Source organism: Salvelinus alpinus, chromosome 23 (assembly GCF_045679555.1).
Source record: "Salvelinus alpinus chromosome 23, SLU_Salpinus.1, whole genome shotgun sequence".
Taxonomy (NCBI): Eukaryota; Metazoa; Chordata; class Actinopteri; order Salmoniformes; family Salmonidae; genus Salvelinus; species Salvelinus alpinus.
This window is the reverse complement of record NC_092108.1, coordinates 10,965,999-10,991,069: the sequence shown is the minus strand read 5'-3', so window position 1 is coordinate 10,991,069 and position 25,071 is coordinate 10,965,999. Positions and strand designations below refer to the sequence as shown.

The following is a 25,071-nucleotide window of genomic DNA, read 5'->3' as shown; positions in this document are numbered from 1 at the left end:
AGTGAAATGCCTTTCTTGCAAACCCAACAATGCAATAATTAATTACAATGTATTACTAGAAAAAAAACACGAGAAACAAGATTAAGAAATACACAATAAAGTAAGTAAGCATACTATAGACAGGAAATATTTAAAAGGTCAGTTCCAATACCATATTTACATGTGCAGGGAAACTGGAGTAATGGAGGTAGATATGTATTGGGGTAAAGAGACTAGGCAACAGGATATAAGAAAAACAGAGCAGCAGCAGCTTGTATGTGAGTGGGTTTGTAGTCAGTGTCAAATCAAATGTATTTATAAAGCCTGTTTGTCGTCAGCAGATGTCACAAAGTGCCATACAGAAACTCAGCCTAAACCCCAAACAGCAAAGCAATGCAGATGTAGAAGCACGGTGGCTAGGAAAAACTCACTAGATAGGCAGGAACCTTGGAAGAAACCTAGAAAGTAACCAGGCTCTGAGGGGTAGCCAGTCCTCCTCTGGCTGTGCTGGGTGGAGATTTTAAGAGTACATGGCCATTAAGGCCAGATCGTTCTTCAAGATGTTCAGATGTTCATAGATGACCAGCAGTGTCAAATAATAATCACAGTTGTTGTAGAGTAGGCAACAGGTCAGCACCTTAGGATGTCAGTTGGCTTTTCATTGTCAAGCATTAAGAGGTCTTGACAGCAGGTGAGGTAGAGAGGGAGGGAGGTAGAGAGAGAGGGAGAGTCGAAAACAGCAGGTCTGGTTGAAGGTAGATCGTTCGGTGAACAAGTCAGGTTTCCATAGCCGCAGGCAAAACAACAGAAACAGGATCAGCAGCACGACCAGGTGAACTGGGGACGGGGACAGCCAGGAGTCATCAGGTCAGGTAGTCCTGAGGCATGGTCCTAGGGCTCAGGCTCGGGAGGAGAGAGAGAGAGATGGGAAAATTAGAGGGAGCATACTTAAGTCCCCACAGGACAGCAGATAAGACAGGATAATTATACCAGATAGGACAGACTGACCCTAGACTCCAGCACATAGACTACTGCAGTGTAGATACTGGAGGCTGAGAATGGGGGGGGGGGAGTCGGGAAACAATGGGGGGGGGGAGTCGGGAAACAATGTGGCCCTGTTCGACAAAACCCCCGGACGGGTACAAACAGGCAGGATATAACCCCACCCACTTTGGCAAAGCACAGCCCCCACACTACTCAACAGACCAACAGACTACCCTGAGATAAGGCTGAGTATATCCCACGTAGATCTCCTCCACTGCACGAGCACGAGGGGGTGCAAAACCGGACAGGAAGATCACGTCAGTGACTCAACCCACTCAAGTCGAGTACAGCAAAAAAGCCTGGCATGACGTTACGCACCCCTCCTAGGGACAGCATGGGAGAGCATTAGTAAGCCAGTGACTCAGTCCCGTAATAGGGTCAGAGGCAGATAATTTTGGCCAAGATAAAGCAAAGCTGTACTACAAAAACAACAACACCGACTTTGGCGGCTCTGGCAGATCCTGTCTGGTTGGCGGCCCTGGCAGATCCTGACTGACGAATGGCTCTAGCGGCTCCTGACTGACGAACGGCTCTGACGGCTCGGGACAGACGGGCGGCTCTAACGGCTCGGGACAGACGGATGGCTCAGACGGCGCTGGGGAGACGGATGGCTCAGATGGCGCTGGGGAGACGGATGGCTCAGATGGCGCTGGGGAGACGGATGGCTCAGATGGCGCTGGCACCGCTGGGCAGATGGCAGACTCTGGCTGGCTGAGACGCACTATAGGCCTGATGCGTGGTGCCGGAACTGGAGGTACCGGGCTGAGGGCACGCACCTCAGGGCGAGTGCGGGGAGAAGAAACAGTGCGTACAGGGCTCTGGAGACGCACAGGAGGCTTGGTGCGTGGTGCCGGAACTGGAGGCACTGGGCTGGAGACACGCACCATAGGGAGAGTGCGTGGAGGAGGAACAGGGCTCTGGAGATGCACTGGAAGCCTGGTGCGTGGTGTAGGCACTGGTGGTACTGGGCTGGGGCGGGAAGGTGGCGCCGGATATACCGGACCGTGAAGGAGGACACGTGCTCTCGAGCACCGAGCCTCCCCAACCTTACCAGGTTGAATGGTCCCCGTAGCCCTGCCAGTGCGGCGAGGTGGAATAGCCCGCACTGGGCTATGCAGGCGAACCGGGGACACCACCTGTAAGGCTGGTGCCATGTACGCCGGCCCGAGGAGACGTACTGGAGGCCAGATATGTTGGGCCGGCTTCATGGCACCCGGCTCGATGCCCAACCTAGCCCTACCAGTGCGGCAAGGTGGAATAGCCCGCACTGGGCTAAGCACGCGTACTGGGGACACCGTGCGCTCCACCGCATAACACGGTGTCTGACCAGTACGACGCCCTCTCACTCCACGGTAAGCCCGGGGAGTTGGCTCAGGTATCCAACCCGGCTTCGCCACACTCCCCTTTAGCCTCCCCCCCCCCCAAGAAATTTTGGGGTGAGCCTCTCGGGTTTCCGTGCTAGTCGCGTACCCTCATACCTCCGGTTCCTCTCTCCGGTTGCCTCTGCTCTCCTCGCTGCTTCCAGCTGTTCCCATGGGAGGCGATCCTTTCCAGCCAGGATCTCCTCCCATGTGTAGCAACCCTTGCCGTTTAAGACATCTTCCCATGTCCATTCCTCTGTCTGTCTCTGCTGCTGTCGCCACGCTGCTTGGTCCTTTGTTGGTGGGTGTTTCTGTAACGGTTTTCTCCAGGGGTGAAGGAGAGGACCAAAGTGCAGCGCGTCTAGTGTTCAACATGTTTAATAAAGCACAAGTGAACACTACAAACAACAAACAAAATAACAAACCGTGAAAACCGAGACAGTCCTATTTGGTGCAGAACAAACACAGAGACAGGAAACAAACACCCACAAAATCCCAACACAAAACAAGCCTCCTATATATGATTCTCAATCAGGGACAACGATTACCATCTGCCTCTGATTGAGAACCATATTAGGCTGGACATAGAAACAGACAAACTAGACACACAACATAGAATTCCCACCCAGCTCACGTCCTGACCAACACTAAACCAGCAAAACACATAATAACTCTGGTCAGGACGTTACATTTAGCATTAACACTGGAGTGATAGATGTGCAGATGATGATGTACAAGTAGAGATACTGGGGGAGCAAAAGAGCAAGAGGATAAATAACAATATGGGGATGAGGTAGTCGGGTGTGCTATTTACAGATTGGCTGTGTACAGATACAGTGATCGGTAAGCTGCTCTGACTGCTGATGCATAAAGTTAAAGAGGGAGATATAAGACTCCAGCTTCAGTGATTTTTGCAATTCGTTCCAATCATTGGCAGCAGAGAACTGGAAGGAAAGGCGGCCAAAGGAAGTGTTGGCTTTGGGGATGACCAATGAAAAATACCTGCTGGAGCACGTGCTACTGGGTGGTGTTGCTATGGTGACCAGTGATCTGAGATAAGGCGGGGCTTTACCTAGCAAAGACTTATAGATGACCTGGATCCAGTTGGTTTGGTGACGAATATGTAGTGAGGGCCAGCCAAGGAGAGCATACAGGTTGCAGTGGTAGGTAGTATATGGGGCTTTGGTGACAAAACGGATGGCACTGTGAGAGACTACATCCAGTTTGCTGAGTAGAGTGTTGGAGGCTTTTTTGTAAATGACATTGCCGAAGTCGAGGATCGGTAGGAGAGTCAGTTTTACGAGGGTATGTTTGGCAGCATGAGTGAAGGATGCTTTGTTGCGATAAAGGAAGCCGATTGTAGATTTAATTTTGGATTGGAGAGGCTTAATGTGAGTCTGGAAGGACTCAATCAATCAATCAAATGTATTTATGAAGCCCTTTCATACATCAGCAGATGTCACAAAGTGCTTATACAGAAACCCAACCTAAAACGCCAAAACAAATCAAATCAAATCTAATTTTATTTGTCACATACACATGGTTAGCAGATGTTAATGCGAGTGTAGCGAAATGCTTGTGCTTCTAGTTCCGACAATGCAGTAATAACCAACGAGTAATCTAACCTAACAATTCCACAACTACTACCTTATACACACAGTTGTAAAGGGATAAAGAATATGTACATAAAGATATATGAATGAGTGATGGTACAGAACGGCATAGGCAAGATGCAGTAGATGGTATAGAGTACAGTATATACATATGAGATGAGTAATGTAGGGTATATAAACATAAAGTGGCATAGTTTAAAGTGGCTAGTGATACATGTATTACAAAAAAGATGGCAAGATGCAGTAGATGATATAGAGCACAGCATATACATATACATATGAGATGAGTAATGTAGGGTATGTAAACATTATATTAAGTGGCATTGTTTAAAGTGGCTAGTGATACATTTTTACATACATTTCCATCAATTCCCATTATTAAAGTTATTAAAGTGGCTGGAGTTGAGTCAGTATGTTGGCAGCGGCCACTAAATGTTAGTGGTGGCTGTTTAACCTCTAACAAGCCTCTACCCCGGGTCCGGGATCACCCCCCTCCCCCCCCACACTGATTAGCATAGCTAGCATAGCTTCACAATTAGATAGTAGCATCTAAATATCATTAAATCACAAGTCCAAGACACCAGAAGAAAGATACAGATCTTGTGAATAAACCCATCATTTCTGTTTTTTAAAATGTTTTACAGGGAAGACACAATATGTAAATCTATTAGCTAACCACGTTAGCAGAATACACCATCTTTGTTTGTCCACCATGTTCTCTCTCCACCTCTAGCTATCACCAATTCGGCTAAACTAAGATATTGATAGCCACAAACCAAGAAAAAAACTCATCAGATGACAGTCTGATAACATATTTATGGTATAGGATAGGTGTTGTTAGAAAAAAGTGCATATTTCAGGTAGAAATCACAGTTTACAATTGCACCGACCATCACAAATGACTAGAATTACTAGATAGAGCAACGTGTATGACCCATTTACTCATCATAAAACATTTCATAAAAATAGACAAAGCATAGCAATGGAAAGACACAGTTCTTGTGATTTCAGACCATATTTCAGATTTTCTAAGCGTTTTTCAGCGAAAACACAATAAATCGATAAGTTAGCATACCACATGTGCAAACGTTACCCCAGCATGAATTGAAGGCAAAGGGAGCTATAACGTTATCATCGCCAAAATATATTAATTTTTTCACTAACCTTCTCAGAATTCTTCCGATGACACTCCTGTAACATCATTTTACAACATACATATACAGTTTGTTCGAAAATGTGCATATTTAGCCATACAAAACCGTGGTTATACAATGGAAATAGTCACAACTCAAGCCTCAAAATGAGGAACGTCAGCTTTCAGAGTGATCTAGTTTAACCTGTTTGGGCCGCGATCCCCACACAGGTACACCTATGACAACATCCAGCTCAAGTGCAGAGCGCGAAATTCAAAATCTATATTTTTAAAATATTTAACTTTCACACATTAACAAGTCCAATACAGCATATGAAAGGTACACATCTTGTGAATCAAGACAACGTGTCCGATTTTTAAAATGTTTTACAGGGAAGACAAAATATGTAAATCTATTAGCTAACCACGTTAGCAAATGACACCACTTTCTAACACCAACAGTTATTTACTCCATCACCAGCTATCACTAATTCTACCAAATGAAGATATATATAGCCACTAACCAAAAAACAACGTCATAAGATGACAGTCAGATAACATATTTATTGTATAGCAAAAAAATGTTTTTTGAAAAATATGCATATTTATGGTATAATCATAAATTACATTTCAGCTTCATATCGAAATTGCACCGAACGCAGCCATAACATTTACAGACACCAACGTCAAATACCTAATTACTCCTCATAAACATTTCTGAGAAATACATACTGTGCAGCAATTGAAAAACAGGAATCTTGTGATTCCAGACAATATTTCCGATTTATTAAATGTTTTACATCGTAAACAAAATGTAGCGCTAAATTAGCATAGCCACGCCAGCCAGAACCACTTGGGCGCGCGCGACCAGTTGACATGCACGACAGATGTATGAAATAACATTATAAATTGGATCTAACTTTCGCTGATCTTTCATCAGAATGTTGATCAAGGTGTCCTGAGTCCAGATGAGTTGTTGTTTCCATTCAGAATGATACCTTCCTTCTTCATTTAGCATAGGTACTGGTCGTCTGGCACCGATCTGTCCAAAGTCAAAAATGTTGCGCAACGGAACACGGCAAAACTCCCAAAAAAATTCAAATAATCTGATTAAACTATATTGAAAAAACATACATTACGATGATATGGTCTGATTTATCAACTAAAAACCGAGCTGGAGATTGTTCCCGTCCAAAACGCCAGCAAAACAGAACACAATGTCACTCTCAAGTCGCGCGCTTCCGACTTCCGGAATTGGGCGGTCACGCCAAAGAAATAGCTGTTATTCAGCCTCTAAACAAGATGAACACACGATTCCTTCTCTCATACCCTCTTGACACCCAGAGGAAGACGACTGAAGTGTCAATAGGGTCCTACGTCAAATGACCATGTATAGGCATAACGTTGAAGCGAGCATAGATAATCTGGCATTCTACTTCCTGGTCAGGGAAAGTGCTGTCAAATGACCTCTGTTCCACTCAGAGAAAAAATTAAAACTGATTTAGAAACTACAGACTCTCTTCTGTCCAATAGTATTAATAATATGCATATTGTAAGATAAAAAATTGATTAAGAGGCCGTTTGAAAATTTGCACATATCTTTCAGTTCTTCCTAAAAGCACCCTGCAGCCATAATTAATCGAAAGCTAATCATATACTTGACTAAAAAATACAGGGTTGACAGGAATCGAAAGACAAATTAGTTCTTAATGCAACCGCTGATTTACATTTTTAAAATTATCCTTACTTTTCAATACAGGGTTCGCCAAGTGAAGCTATACCAAACAAAATGGCGAAATATGCGTTTAAAATATTTCGACAGAACAACCATTTATCATATTAAATATTGCTTTCTTTGAGCTGTTCTTCCATCAGATTCTTGGGCAATGTATCCTTTCTATGTTATAAACGTCTTTTGGTCGATAGATGTCCTCTGTCCTTCGAAATGTCCACCACCAACGACCGACACCCCGAAACGTTTCCAAAGCTAAAAAGTGCACGACAAAGAAATTCCTCAGAATCGCACTAAACGGATATAAATTGCTATAAAACGGTTCAAATTAACTACATTATGATGTTTTTAACAACTATAACGAGTAAAAACATGACCAGACAAATATAACTGGTTAAACAACCATTTGGAATGAGGCAGGTCCGATGTCCTTTACGCTTCAGGCGCGCGACCAGAAAGGGAGGTACCTCCACGTTTTGTGGTGTTATAATGGCTGGGATTGTTCAATCGACTCCATTCAAAACGTGATGATGTACAGACACCCAGAGGAAGACGTAGGCAGTGTCGGTTTCTTCATAGCATTGACTGTCGCCTTAAAAACAGACTCCAGATCAGGGGTAAAAATTTCTGAAATCTGACCCCTGTCATGAAAAGTTCTGTAGATATTGTTCTGTACCACTCAGAGACAAAATTCCAACGGCTATAGAAACTAGAAAGTGTTTTCTATCAAATAATAACAATAATATGCATATTGTACGATCAAGAATTTAGCACGAGGCAGTTTAATTTGGAGACACAAATATGCTAATGCGGAACAGCACCCCCTATAGTTCCAAGAATTAACAGTCTGATGGCCTTGAGATAGAAGCTGTTTTTCAGTCTCTCGGTCCCTGCTTTGATGCACCCGTACTGACCTCGCCTTCTGGATGATAGCGGGGTGAACAGGCAGTGGCTCGGGTGGTTGTTGTCCTTGATCATCTTTATGGCCTTCCTGTGACATCGGGTGATGTAGGTGTCCTGGAGGGCAGGTAGTTTGCCCCCAGTGATTGTGTTGTGCAGGCCGCACCACCCTCTGGAGAGCCTTACGGTTGTGGACGGAGCAGTTGCCGTACACCAAGCAATGCAGATATAGAATCACGATGTCTAGGAAAAACTCCCTAGAAAGGCAAGAACCTAGGAACAGAGAGAGCGTGAGAGAAAGAGTCGAAAACAGCAGGTCCGGGACAAGGTAGCACGTCTGGTGAAGAGATCTGAGGTCATAGCCTCAGACAGAATAGCAGAAACTGTATCAGCAGCACGACCAGGTGGACTGGTGACATGGACAGTCAGGAGTCTTCAGGCCAGGTAGTCCTGAGGCAAGGTCATAGGGCTCAGGTACTCCGGGAGGAGAGAGAGAGATGGGAGAATAAGGGGGAGCATACTATACACAGTAAATCACATAAGACAGGAGAATTACACCAGAAAGGACAGACTGATCCTAGCCTCCAGCACATAGACTACTGCAGCATAGATACTGGAGGCTGAGAGAATGGGGGGGGGGGGGGGGGAACACTGTGGCCCTGTCCGACGATACCCCCGGACGAGGCCAACCATGCAGGATATAACCCGATCCATTTTTCCAAAGCACAGCCCCCACACCACTCAACAGACCAACTTACTACACTGAGATAAGGCTGAGTATATTCCACGAAGATCTCCTCCATTGCACGAGCACAAGAGGGTGCAAAACCGGACAGGAAGATCGCGTCAGTGACTCAACCCACTCAAGTCGAGAAGATGCACCTCTCCTAGGGACGGCATGGGAGAGTACTAGTAAGCCAGTGACTTAGCCGGCATAATAGGGTCAGAGGCAAAGAATCCCAGTGGAGAGAGGGGAGCCGGCCAGGCAGAGACAGCAAGGGTGGCACTTCGCTCCAGTGACTTGCCGTTCACCTTCTCACCGCTGGGCCAGACTGCACTCAATCATAGGACCTACTGAAGAGATGAGTCTTCAATAAAGACTTAAAGGTCGAGACCATCTGCGTCTCTCACATGAATAGGCAGAACATTCCATAAAAATTGAGTTCTACAGGAGAAAGCCCTGCCTCCAGCTGTTTGCTTAGAAATTCTAGGGACAGTAAGGAGGCCTGCGTCTTGTGACAGTAGCGTACGTGTAGGTATGTACAGTAGGACCAAATCAGAGAGATAGGTAGGAACAAGCCCATGTAATGCTTTGTCGATTAGCAGTAAAACCTTGAAATCAGCCCTAGCCTTAACAGGAAGCCTTAAGTCAAAACTGTAACTTGTCCACTCAGGAAAATTCACAAATTTCTTGGTGAGCAACTCCATTGTAAATTTGGCCTTTTGTTTTCGGTTATTGACCTATAAAGAAGATGATTGTGGACTTCAGGAAACAGCAGAGGGAGCACCCCCCTATCCACATTGACGGGACAGCAGTGGAGAAGGAGGAAAGCTTAAAGGTCCTCAGTGTACAAATCCCTAACATACTGAAATGGTCCACCCACACAGACAGTGTGGTGAAGAAGGCGCAATAGCGCCTCTTGAACCTCAGGAGGCTGAATAATTTTGGCTTGGCAACTAAAACCCTCACAAACCTTCACGGATGCACAATTGAGAACATCCTGTTCGGCTGTATCACCGCCTGTTACAGCAACTGCACCACCCGCAACCGCAGGGCTCTCCAGAGGGTGGTGTGGCCAACGCATCACTGGGGTTAAACGATGTCACAGGAAGGCCAAAAAGATAATCAAGGACAACAACCACCTGAGCCACTGCCTGTTCACCTCGCTTTCATCCAGAATGCAAGGTTAGTACAAGTGCATCAAAGCTGGGATCGAGAGACTGAAAAACAGCTTCTATTTCAAGGCCATCAGACTGTGAAATAGCCATCACTAACACATTAGAGGCTCCTGCCTGTATATATCGACTTGAAATCACTGGCCACTTTAATAAATGGAACACTAATCACTTTAATAATGTTGACATATTTTGCCTTACTCATCTCACATGTATATACTGTATTCTATTCTACTGTATCTTAGGCTATGCCACTGACATTGCTCGTCCAAATATTTATATATTCTTAATTCCATTCCTTTACGTAGATTTGTGTGTATTGGGTATACAGTTGAAGTCTGAAGTTTACATACACCTTAACCAAATACATTTAAACTCAGTTTCTCACAATTCCTGACATTTAATCCTAGTAAAAATACCCGGTTTTAGGTCAGTTAGGATCACCACTTTATTTTAGGAATGTGAAATGTCAGAATAATAGTAGAGAGAATTATTTATTTCAGCTTTTATTTCTTTCATCACATTCCCAGTGGGTCAGAGGTTTACATACACTCAATTAGTATTCGGTAGCATTGCCTTTAAATTTTTTAACTTGGGACAAACATTTTGGGTAGCCTTCCACAAGCTTCCCACAATAAGTTGGGTGAATTTTGGCCCATTCCTCCTGACAGAGCTGGTGTAACCGAATCAGGTTTGTAGGCCTCCTTGCTTGCACACGCTTTTTCAGTTCTGCCCACAAAATTGCTATAGGACTGAGGTTAAAGCCCATCAATACATATGGCTTTCTGGATGATACAGTCCAATTACCTACTTACAAGGCTCGTAGTCTGCGTCTTGCTTTGACACCCGAGGATGAGGATGAAGAACACTGGGTAAAAGTGAGTGGGATAAGCAACATGAAACATATTTTCTTAGGAGCCCAGTGAAGCATAGAACAGAACGGATGGACGGTCCTTGTCCCAATCTCCTTCTCATCAAGGGTGGTGTGAAAGTATTAAAAGCTGAAATGTCCAAAACATGAATCCTGATTGCAATAAGGCACTAAAGTAAAACTGCAAAAAAATGTGGCAAAGACATCAACTTTGTCCTGGATGCAAAGCGTTATGTTTGGGGAACATGCAACACACCGAGTACCACTTCATATTTTCAAGTATGGTGGTGACTGCATCATGTTGTGGTTATGTTTGTCATCTGCAAGGACTAGGGAGTTTGTTTAAAAATAAATTGAATAGAGCTACGCACAGCCAAAATCCTAGAGGATAACCTGGTTCAGTCTACTTTCCAGCACACTGAGAGACAAATTCATCTTTCAGCAGGACAAAACCTCAAAACAAGGCCAAATATACACTGGAGTTGCTTATTAAAACGACATTGAATTTTCATGAGTGGCTTAGTTACAGTTGAGTTAAATCGTCTTGAAAATCTCAGGACTCTGTAGAGTTTGGCTTGGAGTCTAAGGTAGATATCATAGTCAGGCTGCTGTAGTGATGGCAATCCCCCCCCCCCCCCATTGCGTTCAAAGCAATTAATTAACAAGAAATTTGTGGAGTGGTTGAAAAATTAGTTTTAATGACTCCAACCTTGTGACATTGTTAGATATTACATGTTAGATATTACTGCACTGTCAGAGATCGAAACACAAGCATTTTGCTACACCCGCAATAACGTCTGCTAAACACGTGTATGTGACCAATAAAATTATATTTTATTTTGTTTTTTGTCCTGCTGAAAGGGGAACTTGGCTCCCAGTTTCCAGGTTCTCCTCTAGGATGTTGCCTGTGCCATAAATACCTACACTTTGGTAATCATGTGCTGATATTTACCTGTTTCTTTATTTACTATAATAGCCAATGTCGCCTAATGACTCACCTGACAGGTAGTCAAACCAATCAAAAATGTTCTGATACATGTTTAGTATTCAATGTATCTTTCAAGTTGTGAACTACAGGTTTCATGTTGTAATATTACTGTAAGAAAATATCATTTAAATGTTATTGTACGTGGTTCCAGGATGACAGTCAGTGAGGCAGCACATAACAGCAGAAGGAAATGTTTCATTTCTGAAGATGGAAGTGGTCAGTCACCTGATACTGTTAGTTGTTGAACTAGGCACTGGAGGTAGTTACTAGATTGAGAGTGAAAGACCACAGTTTCTTCTAATACCAGTACAGAGTATGGCCCATTGAGTGTAGGGTGAAGTTTCACTTAGGTACAGATCTAGGATCAGCTTCCCCTCCCACAATCATAACCTTAACTATTAGTGTGGGAGAAACTGACCCAAGATCAGCACCTACTGTATGGGCAACTTCCCCCTTCCGGCCCCTTGAGAGGAGGGAGGGGTGTCACAGACCTTATGATGCGCTGTGGACCCTTTGACACGATACTACACCAGAACAACTGTTATTCATTAGTCACTATGTTTTTTTATTCAGTAACACTTAGATGAAAAAGCCTGAACATACATGGCTCAAATGTTCTCTGAATCTATAGTTTTATAATCTTATTTAATACAGAAACGTAGTGTGAAGGAATTGTATTTCTCTGTTGGGGAGATGCACATAAACACAGGCTCAATTTGAGTTAAACGTTGTCATTACTTGCAAAACACACAATTAATCATCATTAACCACACCTATCCTGCTGATGTTACTGCTGTCAGTGTGGGTTGAGCCAGAAAACAGCAGTTGCTAAACAGGAAACACAGACACAAGCAAACATTTCACATGTTAATCTGTCCGTCCGTCTACCTAGCTATTATTTTCATTGGAGCACCATCTCTCAACACCATGTCTCTCCTTTTAGGGTTTGGATTGCTGACCTGCATAGCATCATCAGGTAGGCTTTTGTGTATCTCTCAGGTTCTGTTGTCTGGGCCTCATAAAGAGCAGCAATACAATGGTAAATAAAGACATACTGATGGGAAAATATTGGACTGCTTCTGATTCATCCATCTTGTAATTCTTATTATCTGAGAGGAATTCTGTCATTTTTATGAAATGAAGAACACATTTAAGTATATTGGTTAAAAAGATACTGGATGTCGTATTAGAATATAACTAAAACTGTAGTCAAAGCAACATTATTGGTTGAAAAAGTGTTGAGGTGTCTTTTCGAATATAACTAATGTTGTAGTTAAAGCCAAGGCACCATTATTTGACCATTAGGAAGGTCTCTTTAAAGACCACAGTCACAGTTCCGAAGCTTCTGTGTATCTGCAGGATTCTCTACTTTGTACACGGTCTCTCCTCTACTCGTACAGAACAGGCTACTCAGGAGAACGGAGCTTGTTTAATAAAGTCAGATCAAAGCTGAATCAATGTCTGCTAGATCACATAATGATAGTATTCTAATGATAGTTTTCTACACAACCAAACATAATAACATAGTAGAACGTTACTAGAAGACAGAAACAGCACATAATTTCCTGAGGAGAGTTTAGAAATGTGTGAAAGGTCGCATTTTTCTCTTATGTGGCCAAACTCAACAGCGCGCGTCACTAGGCAAAATATGTGCTTTGATTGAAACTAAACACAGCAGTGGTGGAAAAAGTACCCAATTGTCAAACTTGAGTACAAGTAAAGATACCTTAATAGAAAATGAATCAAGTAAAAGTGAAAGTCACCCAGTTAAACACTACTTGACTAAACGTCTTAAAGTATTTGGTTTAAAATATACTTAAGTACAAGTATAAATCATTTCACCTTCCTTATATTAAGCATACAAGACAGCATTATTTTCTTGTTTTTTTAAAATTCACGGATAGCCAGGGTCACCCTCCAACACTCAGACATAATTTACAAACAAAGCACTTGTGTTAAGTGAGTCCGCCAGATACGAGGCAGTAGGGATGACCAAGTATGTTCTCTTGATAAATGTGTGAAGTGGACCATTTTCCTGTCCTGCTAAACATTATCTTTATAAGTGTGTGAATTTGAACATGTTCCTGTCAAAATGTAACTAAAACTTTTGGGTGTCAGGGAAAATGTATGGAGTAAAAAGTACATGATTTTCTTTAGCAATGTAGTGAAGTAAAAGTAAAAGTTGTCAATAATATAAACAGTAAAGTAAAGTACAGATCCCCAATAAAACTACTTAAATAGTACTCAAAAGTATTTTTACTTCAGTACTTTTCACCACTGAAACACATGTCGGCTATTTTACAGTTCAACAACACCATCTGCTCTGAAGTGCGCTCACTGCACATAATTCAAAACAACACTGCAGGTTATTAACTCAAGAAGATATAAATTAAGATTTACATGCATATCTAGATCTCCCTGTGTTATACAGTGATGATTCAAAGTAGCCTACAGACATTTCTAGATCTTCCTGAGTTATACAGTGCTGATTCAAAGTAGCCTACAGACACATCTAGATCTTCCTGAGTTCTACAGAGGAGGTGATAGTGGAACTCTGTCCATTGAAATCTGGTTAGGGGGGCTAGGCCCCTTTTTTCTCAATTTCCGCCTGAATGACGTGCCCAAAGTAAACTGCCTGTTACTCAGTCCCTGAAGCCAGGATATGCATATAATTGGTACCATTGGAAATAATTGGAAAGAAAACACCTTGAAGTTTGTAGACATGTTAAAATAATGTAGGAGAGTATAACACAATAGATATGTTAGGAGAAATTCCAAAGAAAAACCAGCCAGAATTCTTTTGGGATGAGAGAGACCATGCTCTTCCAATGGCTAGTATAAGGGCATATTCAATTCTAGCTCCCAGGACACGACTGGTTGTCAGCAGTCTATGTTCAAGGTTTCAGGCTTGTAACTTGAAAAACGAATAAGAAATAACAGTTTTAGTGCAGGGACACAGTCTTGGAAATCCATGTTTGCGCACTCCAAGACAAGACACACCTGCTAAAATCGGTTTCCTATTGAACATACTTCTTTCCTTATGAAATATTATAGTTTGATTAGAATTTAGGGTATCTGAGGTATAAATAGAAATGTATTTTGACTTGTTGAAACACGGTTTAGGGGTAGATTTTCTGATTTCTTTTCTTTGCCAGTTGAATGAGTGGATTACTCAAATTGCAATTGACGTTTTGGGATATAAGGAAGGATTTTATCTTACAAAATGACACTATATGTTATAGCTGGGACTCTTTGGGTGACAAATCAGAGGAAGATTTTCAAAAAGTAAATTAATATTTAATCGCTATTTGTGAATTTATGAAACCTGTGCCGGTGGAAAAATATTTTGATGTGGGGCGCCGTCCTCAAACAATCGCATGGCATGTTTTCGCTGTAATAGCTACTGTAAATCGGACTGTGCAGTTATATTAACAAAAATTTAAGCTTTCAACTGATATAAGACACTTGTATGTTTCTAAATGTTTGATATCAATAAGTATGACTTTATTTGAATTGCGCGCCCTCCAATTTCACCGGAAGTTGTCCCGCTAGCGCGACACCTATATTGAGTTGCACCCCCACTTTTCCTCTCAGAAGAACCTCAGCTCATTTGGGCATGGAATCTACAAGGTGGCCCATGTTGACTCCAATGCTTTCCACAGTTGTGTTAAGTTGGCCGGATGTCCTGGCACCTACAAACATACCCCTTTCAAAGGCACTTCAATACTCTGTATTGCCCACTCATCCTCTGAATGGCACACATACACAATCCATGTCTCAATTGTCTCAAGGCTTAAAAATCCTTCTTTAACCTGTCTCCTCCCCTTTTTCTACACTGATAGAAGTGGATTTAAAAAGTGACATCAATAAGGGATCATAGCTTTCACCTGGATTCACCTGGTCAGTCTATGTCACGGAAAGAGCAGGTGTTCTTAATGTTTTGTACATTCTGTGTATTAATGGAAGAACTGTAACCTTGTCCCCAGGCTAATTGCACAGAGGAGGAAGTGTCTGATGTGCGAGACTAGATGAACTGTAACATATTGTCTGTTTGTTGTGAACCAGTGTCTCCCCCTGCTGGTAGCATGTCTGTGTGCATGCTGAAGATTATCCTGGTGTCTGTGGGGCTGGTCATCATGATCTCTGCTGTCATTACGGTCCACATCAGGGACAGATTCCACTATGGATAGAATCATGGGTATTGTATTTTTTCTACCTCAGACAAAGTGATTTAGACTCATGCTTCATTACTGAAAAAGTAGAGATTTATGATGATTTTTATCAGCATTTTGTCTCAAATTGTTTCCTATTTGAAATAATTGGTGGTCATACTGGTCTTGGCCAGTCAGTTGGCTGCTCTTCCCACATAAAGCCTCCAGTTGCCTCGATGGATGATCGATCAGTCAACCTACTTTTGTAGAAATCTTTGACACCTTTTGGAAGCAGACAATGCTCTATAAGGAGGATGGGATCCACCCTAATCACTTGGGTGTCTGGATCCTGTCTCAACACTACAAGGCAGCGTTGAGGCATTGACTGATCAAATCAAGCTCCTCAAAAGGTATTTACTCCCATTAAATAGCTTTGATATCATTACGCCACAGCTTCTCATGTTGATAGTAAATAGAAATTTTGTGCCTGTTAATTTAATTTCCATTGATAGCTCTGTTAGCTCCCGTTAGCTCTGTTGTTAGCGCCACCTATGCTATTAATAGTTTTACAGTATATCAAGCTATCGTTTTGCTACATGTGTTCATAAGCATAGTGGTATTGTTAATAGTTCTATTGTGCTCATTTACCTGAATTCTAGTATCAGCTCTGCAACTTTGAATCCAACCAGGAAGCCCATTGTGGCCATCTCATCCTGTTCTACTGACTCTTGTGTCACCATGGATACTCCTGCTGTTTTCAAATCTCGCAGTAGTCTTGGACTGTTACATTTAAATGTGCCTGATGTCTAAACTGGACGTTCTGGGTGCATGACACTAGTCCAGATGTTTTGTTTATCTCAACATGCAACAATTTCAAAAGATTTTACTGAGTTACAGATCTTATAGGGAAATAAGTCAATTGAAATAAATGAATTAGGTCCTAATCTATGGATTTCACATGCCTGGGAATACAGATATGCATCTGTTGGTCACAGATACCTTTAAATAAATGTAGGGGAGTGGATCAGAAAACCAGTCAGTATCTGGTGGGACCACCATTTGCCTTATGCAGCGCGACACATCTCCTTGGCATAGAGTTGATCAGGCTGTTGATTGTGGTCTGTGAAAATGTTGTCCCACTCCTCTTCAATGGCTGTACAAAGTTGCTGGATATTGGTGGGAACTGGAACAAGCTGTCGTACACGTTGATCCAGAGCATCCCACACAGGCTCAATGGGTGAAATGTCTGAGTATGCAGGCCATGGAAGAACTGGGACATTTTCAGCTTCCAGGAATTGTGTACAGATCCTTGCGACATGGGGCTGTGCATTATCATGCTAAAACATGAGGTGTGGGGGCGGATGAATGGCACGACGATGGGCCTCAGGACCGTGTCATGGTATCTCTGTGCATTCAAATCAATCAAATGCAATTGTGTTCGTTGACCGTAGCTTATGTCTGCCCATACCATAACCGCACCGCCATCATGGGTCACTCTGTTCACAATATTGACATCAGCAAACCACTTGCCCACATGACGCCATATACAAGTTCTGCAGTTGTGAGACCAGTTGGACGTACTGCCAAATTCTCTAAAACTACAATGTAGTTGGCTTAACATTACATTCTCTGGTGGATGTTCCTGCAGTCAACATGCCAATTGCAAATTTGGGACATCTGTGGCATTGTGTTGTGTGACAAAACTGCACATTTTAGAGTGGCCTTTTATTGTCCCCAGCACAAGTTGCACCTGTGTAATGATCATGCTGTTTAATCAGCATCTTGAAATGCCACACCTGTCAGGTGGATGGATTATCTTGGCAAAGGAGAAATGCTCACTACCAGGGATGTAAACAAATTTGTGACCGACTGCCTTGATTTACTTGACGTCAACAGTGAAGAAGCGACTCCGGGATAGTGGCCTTCTAGGCAGAGTTGCAATGAAAAAGCCGTATCTCAGACTGGCCAATAAAAATAAAATATTAAGATGGGCAAAAGAACACAGTCACTGGACAGAGGAGCATCCCGGAGTCGCCTCTTCACTGTTGACGTTAAGACTGGTGTTTTGCTGGTACTATTTAATGAAGCTGCCAGTTGAAGACTTGTGAGGCATCTGTTTTTCAAACTAGATGCTCTAATGTACCTGTCCTCTTGCTCAGTTGTGCACCGGGGCCTCCCACTCCACTTTCCATTCTGGTTAGTGCCAGATGCGCTGTTCTGTGAGGGGAGTAGTACACAGCGTTGTACGAGATCTTCAGTTTCTTGGAAATTTCTTGCATGGAATAGCCTTCATTTCTCAGAACAAGAATAGACTGACGAGTTTCAGAAGAAAGGTCTTTGTTTTTGGTTATTTTGTGCCTGTAATCGAACCCACATACAGAGGGGGAAAAAGTATTTAGTCAGCCACCAATTGTGCAAGTTCTCTCACTTAAAAAGATGAGAGAGGCCTGTAATTTTCATCATTGGTACACTTCAACTATGACAGACAAAATGAGGGGGAAAAAATCCAGAAAATCACATTGTAGGATTTTCAATGAATTTATTTGCAAATTATGGTGGAAAATAAGTATTTGGTCACCTACAAACAAGCAAGATTTCTGGCTCTCACAGACCTGCATCTTCTTCTGTAAGAGGCTCCTCTGTCCTCCACTCGTTACCTGTATTAATGGCACCTGTTTGAACTTGTTATCAGTATAAAAGACACCTGTCCACAACCTCAAACAGTCACACTCCAAACTCCACTATGGAGTGCTTTTTTTTCAGAACCAAGGACATTTCTAAGTGATCCCAAACTTTTGAATGGTAGTGTACATTTTTGTACATTTGAATGTTGCAGCAATAGGACCTAGGCCTAGCGTTTGAGTGAGCAAGACAGAACATCATTTTGAAACAAGCCCTGATCCCAATGAATAGACTGCCCCCACATGGAGAAAAAGATAACTGCTCATTTTCAGCCTTTCACAAGGCTCATTTGAATTTCCTGATGCATCAGCAAAATTATCTGCGACAAAAGAGTGATCAAGTTAAGATCTGACATCTGTAGGCCCATCTGACTTGTTCGCTGTGGTTACAGATGATGGAACCCCCTGCCACATAGACAGAGAGCAGGGGGACAGTGGAGGTCTCAGCCCCTCTACTCTCTCCTCCCACCTGAGAGCAGGTGCTGCTGTTACAGCTGGAGGTGACAGAGGTGCTCTGACCTCTGCAGGTCACAGTCACCTTACAAATGCCATTGATGTAGGACTGGTGACTCAACTCTCTCTGAAAACAAATAGAAACCCGTTATTGTTTGTTTATTAACCTGAGTGGATACCATAATAAGCTGGAGTACCAATGAATCTGATGTACTAGTGGAAAGTATTTAACCTAAACACTATGTTTAGCTCTATTGATTGATGTGTATGCAAAAACATAATAGAATAACCTCTCAGTTTAGCCTATATCAACAACAAAAAATATCTACTTTATTACCAGGTAATCATACAAATATACTCCTCCCCTCAAATAACAATATGTGTGAGCTTATATAAAGATGAATCAAAGGTGCCCTCATCAGTTTTCCCACCAGCTTAAGTTACTGAGCACAAACTTTGTCATATTTCATAAATGTGTCAAAGGTCGGCTTGTATATACATTTGATGGAAATAGTTACAAATGTATAACTACAAGGAAGTTGAATAACCGGTTCAGCCTAAGATAGCACATGGTTTGACACACATCACCATGGAAACTGTAAAGCAGCCTACACTCTTAGAAAAAAGGGTTTTAAACGGGGTCTTCGGCTGTCCCCATAGGAGAACCCTTTTTGGTTCCATGTAGTAACTTCTGTGGAAAGGGTTCTAACTGGAACCAAAAAGGGTTTTTCAAAGGGTTCTCCCATGGGGCCAGGCGAATAACCCTTTTTGGTTCTAGATAGCACCTTTCTTTCTAAGAGTGTATGGTGGGACTTTCCTGTCAAAACCACCACAAGGTCACACAGAATTGAAGAAGTTGTTGTTTTCTGTGACAGATTGTTTCCTATGACTCACTGCAGTGACATCGCATGAGCCTTGAGCACATTGCAGTTTTATTTATTTCAGAGTCCCAGGGCAGATCTGCTCTAGGCCCAAAATGTATTTAATTGGCCTTTGGAAAGGTTGGATGGAGTTAAATTTGTGCTTTGAGCAAGGAAGCTAGAAAGCTAGCTACTTCATGCTAATGCCATGATTTACAGGTTACTGCTAACATAGCTGCGGGATGTGTGGGAGCTGCAGCACTCCCTGATAAGTCACAATTTAAAAATAAATAAATAAGTGCACTAAGCTTTTATTACTTCTGTCTGAGCTGAGAAAAATACCCGTCGACCAAAATGTTCCTAAGCAAAAGCATTCAAAATCTGATCCATGTCATAGAAATACAATAATAATGTGTCTACCTTCATCATCAAAACCATCATCTTCACTTCCAACAATTGTTTTAATTTTTTTAATTAAATATTAAAACATACAATCAAATCGTTGCATGAAAACATACAATCTACCTGCAGTGAAGCCACTCAACATATACATTATATTCAGTCATCTAGCAGATACTCCCATCCAGAGCGAACCACAGGAACAACCAAGGTGAAGCGCCCCGCCCAGAGCCACATCAAACAGATCTCCCACCAAGTCAAATCAGGGAGCCGGACCAGCGACCTATCAGCCACCGGGACAAGCTCCCAACCGCCAGGCCACCAACCATCCAAGATCCTCTAACAGTTCCCGAGAGCTGCCCCACAACTCTCCGATAACCCCCCTAACAGTCTCCCCCAAAATAAACCTCACACTCCACTCCCCCCCCCCCACCAAGCCACCGTCCCCCAATGCGCCAACAACCAACAAAATAAAAAAAGAGACTAACAAAGGAAAACAATAGAAAGCAACAATGCAAAAAACAAAAGACATCAAGGACAACAAAAATCTAAACAGCAAGGCCAAATGGATGTGTTTGAGTACATGTGTGGCACTATTTACATGTGTGTATCAAATCAAATGTTATTAGTCATATGCGCCAAGTACAACAGGTGTAGACCTTACAGTGAAATTCTTACTTACAAGCCCTTAAAACAACAATGCAGTTTTAAGAAAAGAGATAAGAATAACAAATAATTAAAGAGCAGCAGTGAATAACAATAGCGTGGCTATATACAGGGGGTACCGGTACAGAGTCAATGTGGAGGCTATATACAGGGGGTACCGGTACAGAGTCAATGTGGAGGCTATATACAGGGGGTACCGGTACAGAGTCAATGTGGAGGCTATATACAGGGGGTACCGGTACAGAGTCAATGTGGAGGCTATATACAGGGGGTACCGGTACAGAGTCAATGTGGAGGCTATATACAGGGGGTACCGGTACAGTGTCAATGTGGAGGCTATATACAGGGGGTACCGGTACAGAGTCAATGTGGAGGCTATATACAGGGGGTACCGGTACAGTGTCAATGTGGAGGCTATATACAGGGGGTACCGGTACAGAGTCAATGTGGAGGCTATATACAGGGGGTACCGGTACAGAGTCAATGTGGAGGCTATATACAGGGGGTACCAGTACAGAGTCAATGTGGCACCGGTGGCGAGGTAATTGAGGTAATAATGTACATGTAGATAGAGTTATTAGAGTGGCTATGCATAGATAATAACTGTCACGACTTCCGCTGAAGTCAGCTCCTCTCCTTGTTCGGGCGGCGTTCGGCGGACAACGTCACCGGCTTTCTAGGCATCGCTGCTCCATTTTTCATTTATCCATTTGTTTTGTCTTGTTCCCTGCACACCTGGTTTTCATTCCCCAATCACACTAAATGTATTTATTCCTCTGTTCCCCCTCATGTCTTTGTGTTTGATTGTTTTATGTTTCCTGTCATTTTTGACGCTATTTTCTCGTGTGCGTTTATTTTCCGTGTTGTATATTTACAAGGTATGTTTATTTGTTTGTACTTTATATTGTGACTGTTTGCGCGTTTTTGCACTTTGGCTTTTGGATGGAGGTTTTGACGTAGTGGCGTCCATCTGTTGGTTTCTCCTGCCTAATAAAGTGTGCGCCTGTTCACAACTCTGCTCTCCTGCACTTGACTCCACTCCCAGTACGCACAACATTGACAATAACGTGTGTGTATGTCTTTGTGTGTGCACATGTATGTGTGTCAGTTTTGATCCTTTATAATTGGGCACACAGATCAATTCCCTACCTCCTCCCGCCACCACCTGCCTCCATTTTTGGGGTAATCCTGCAATCAATTGGTTGTAATCTTGGATTGAGCAGACCTTCCCAAACAATTATGATAGCTCCATGAAAGACATAACTCTACCATTCCAATTTACAATTGTCACGCCCTGGCCTTAGTATTCTTTGTTTTCTTTATTATTTTAGTTAGGTCAGGGTGTGACATGGGAAGTTTGTGTGTTTTGTCTAGTTTAGGGTGTGTGTATTGTTTAGGGGATGTTGAATAGTGTATGGGGTTGTGTTCAGGAGAGAGTTCTAGGAAAGTCTATGGTTGCCTGGTTTGGTTCTCAATCAGAGACAGCTGGTTATTGTTGTCTCTGATTGGGAGCCATATTTAAGGCAGCCATAGGCTCTAGGTGATTGTGGGAGATTGTCTATGTCTAAGTGTTTAGTGTCAGCACTTATGTTTCTTAGCTTCACGATCGGTTGTTTTGTTCATTTTGTAAGTGTTTGTTTTTTCCTTCATTAAAAGAAGATGTATTTTTCACGCGCTGCGCCTTGGTCCTCTCTCTCTTATCAAGACGATCGTGACAACAATATAATTTAGAAACAAAACTCCCTTTTCAAACATCTTTTTCATAAGATTTTAGCAACCAGCACAATTGAGTTCAACCATAATATTTGTTGTAATATTTGTTCTATCTTTTCTGGGGGTTGAAATTGAAATTGTAACTAGCTCTGAAATGATTGTTTGAAAAAGAGAGATACTTTGAACAAGGTTTGATTATACATTAATTGTAAATGAGACATGGTAATCTGCACAAAGGCAAAAAGGAGCGTTTTTAACAATGGATGAGCTTTTCTTTGTAATCTACTTGAGAACCATTTTGGGTTCAAATAAACTTTTGTATGAGTGAAGATTTTAGAGAGAGGTTATTAAGTGCTTTCATATTTAATCATCTCAACCCACCCAGTTCATATTCTTTATATATGAATGAGGAATGAAAATTATGTGGATATATTGAAGCAATGTCTCAAGACATCAGTCAGGAAGTTGAAGCTTGGTCGCAAATGGGTCTTCCAAATGGACAATGATCCCAAGCATACTTCCAAAGTTGTGGCAAAATGGCCTAAGGACAACAAAGTCAAGGTATTTGAGTGGCCATCACAAATCCCTGACCTCAATTCTATAGAAAATGTGTGGGTAGAACTGAAAAAGCATGTGCGAGCAAGGAAGCCTACAAACCTGACTCAGTTACACCAGCTTTGTTAGGAGGGATGGGCCAAAATTCATCCAACTTATTCTGGGAAGCTTGTGGAAGTCTACCCGAAACGTTTGACCCAAGTTAAACTATTTAAAGGCAATGGTACCAAATACTAATTGAGTGTACGTAAACTTCTGACCCACTGGGAATGTGATGAAAGAAATAAAAGCTGAAATAAATAATTCTCTGCTATTTCACATTCTTATAATTAAGTGGTCATCCTAACTGTCCGAAGACAGAGAATTTTTTCGAGGTTTAAATGTCAGGAATTCTGAAAAACTGAGTTTAATTTATTTGGCTTAGGTGTATGTAAACTTCAACTGTAGTTAGGCATACTTCGTCTTGTCTGGTTTAGCATCCCAGATAATATGAAATATTTTTTGCTCATATGATTTGAATAACAAATCATCAGGAGTAGACAGCGCCATAAGTAAGTGGGTAAAGTGAGATATGAATAAACTCTGTGTAGTTTTCTCATAAATAGACAGGTATTTACCTCTCCATGGTTACATGAGCTTGTCTATTTTTACTCGTTTTCTATTGAAAGTCATTGTGGAGAGTTCATTTATATATTTTGTGATATGAATACCAAGTCTGTCTACTTCACCTTCAGCTCATTTTATAGGTAAACGGCAGGTTACTGTAAAAGTTGTTTTTTAAAGATGCAATACTTCATATCATAATTCGGTTTTAGTCCAGAGAGGCCAGAAAAGTTATCTAGATATTCAATGAGACATTGCAGGGATCTAACTTGTGGACTTAATATTAATCTTGAGTCATCGTCATACATGGACACCTTTGTTTTTAAGCTTTTGATTTCTAACCTTCTAAGGTTGTTATTTGATCTGATTTTCATAGCTAGTGTTAGGGTTCGTTCATACTACGTCCTTGTCAATCATTGGTTCATTGGGGAAATTAGCATTATGACAATATCTTTAATTAAATCATTCAGAAACCTTTATTAATGCAATTGCAGACAGAAGTTGACAAATCAGGAACATAGCACGCAGGTTCCCGAGTAAGTTCTGCATCAAACAAAAGGTCTCAAGTTGTTTTATTAAACCGAAGTCCTGCCTTAGTGATGTCACTGACTACGTCATTACCTTGCCAAAACCCTGCATCCATACCTATACAAACAGAGTTTCAGTGTTATCTAAAAAGCTTGGCAATAAATGTCTACTCCACAAAGTTGATTTATTGTGGAATGTATGACTAGTCTCTTATCTCCTACACTCCCCTGCAGAGTTCTGTCTCAGTCACACATTTCTAAGAGGGGTCTTCTTTATAAGAGAGAGAGAGAGAAAGAGCAAACAACTGTGGAACAATTCTAAAACTATATAATGAATATATATATTGTTAATCTGTAGTCTAGGATCCTATACATGTAAGGAGGGAGGGGTCTTATAACCCCTCCCCTTCTATTAATATAACATAAGCATAATCAATTATTCTAATACATCAAGCATTTGTACAGCCCCAAATCATGACCCCTAGGTGAATCCTGACACTAGCATTTCGATGGCCATAACGTATAGATATGGTGACAGAGGACACCCTTGTTTAACTCCTCTTGACAGTTCAAAACTCTTAGTATCCGCTATTTACTATTTTACACCTGGGGTTGCTATACATTTCTTTTACCAATGGAATAAGAGACTCACCGAAATGTTTAAAATCCAGTCTTACTTTATCAAAGGTGTTGTGTATTTGGCATCATTAAATTGAAGACTGTTATTTTATCAAATCAATTCTCTGTAATTATTATTACGTGATTAAACTAATCATGTAAATGTAATTAACTAGGAAGTCCTGGCACCAACGAAAAGTTGTCATTTTCCTAAAGTAACTTTTCAGATATTTTAATCTGATCAATTAGTCTTCTAATTAATGAATTATTCTTTACCTCACGTTAGTCTCATTCCAAACGCCGTAAGGTGTTGGTTATCTGCACGAACC

The 25,071-nt window shown here is 41.8% G+C and overlaps 1 protein-coding gene across 2 annotated transcripts in view; it reads left to right on the top strand.

The window, feature by feature from the left end:
* LOC139550235 (SLAM family member 5-like) overlaps nucleotides 1–25,071 on the top strand; it is a 266,184-nt gene that overhangs the window by 109,534 nt on the left and 131,579 nt on the right. The window lies entirely within an intron of this gene.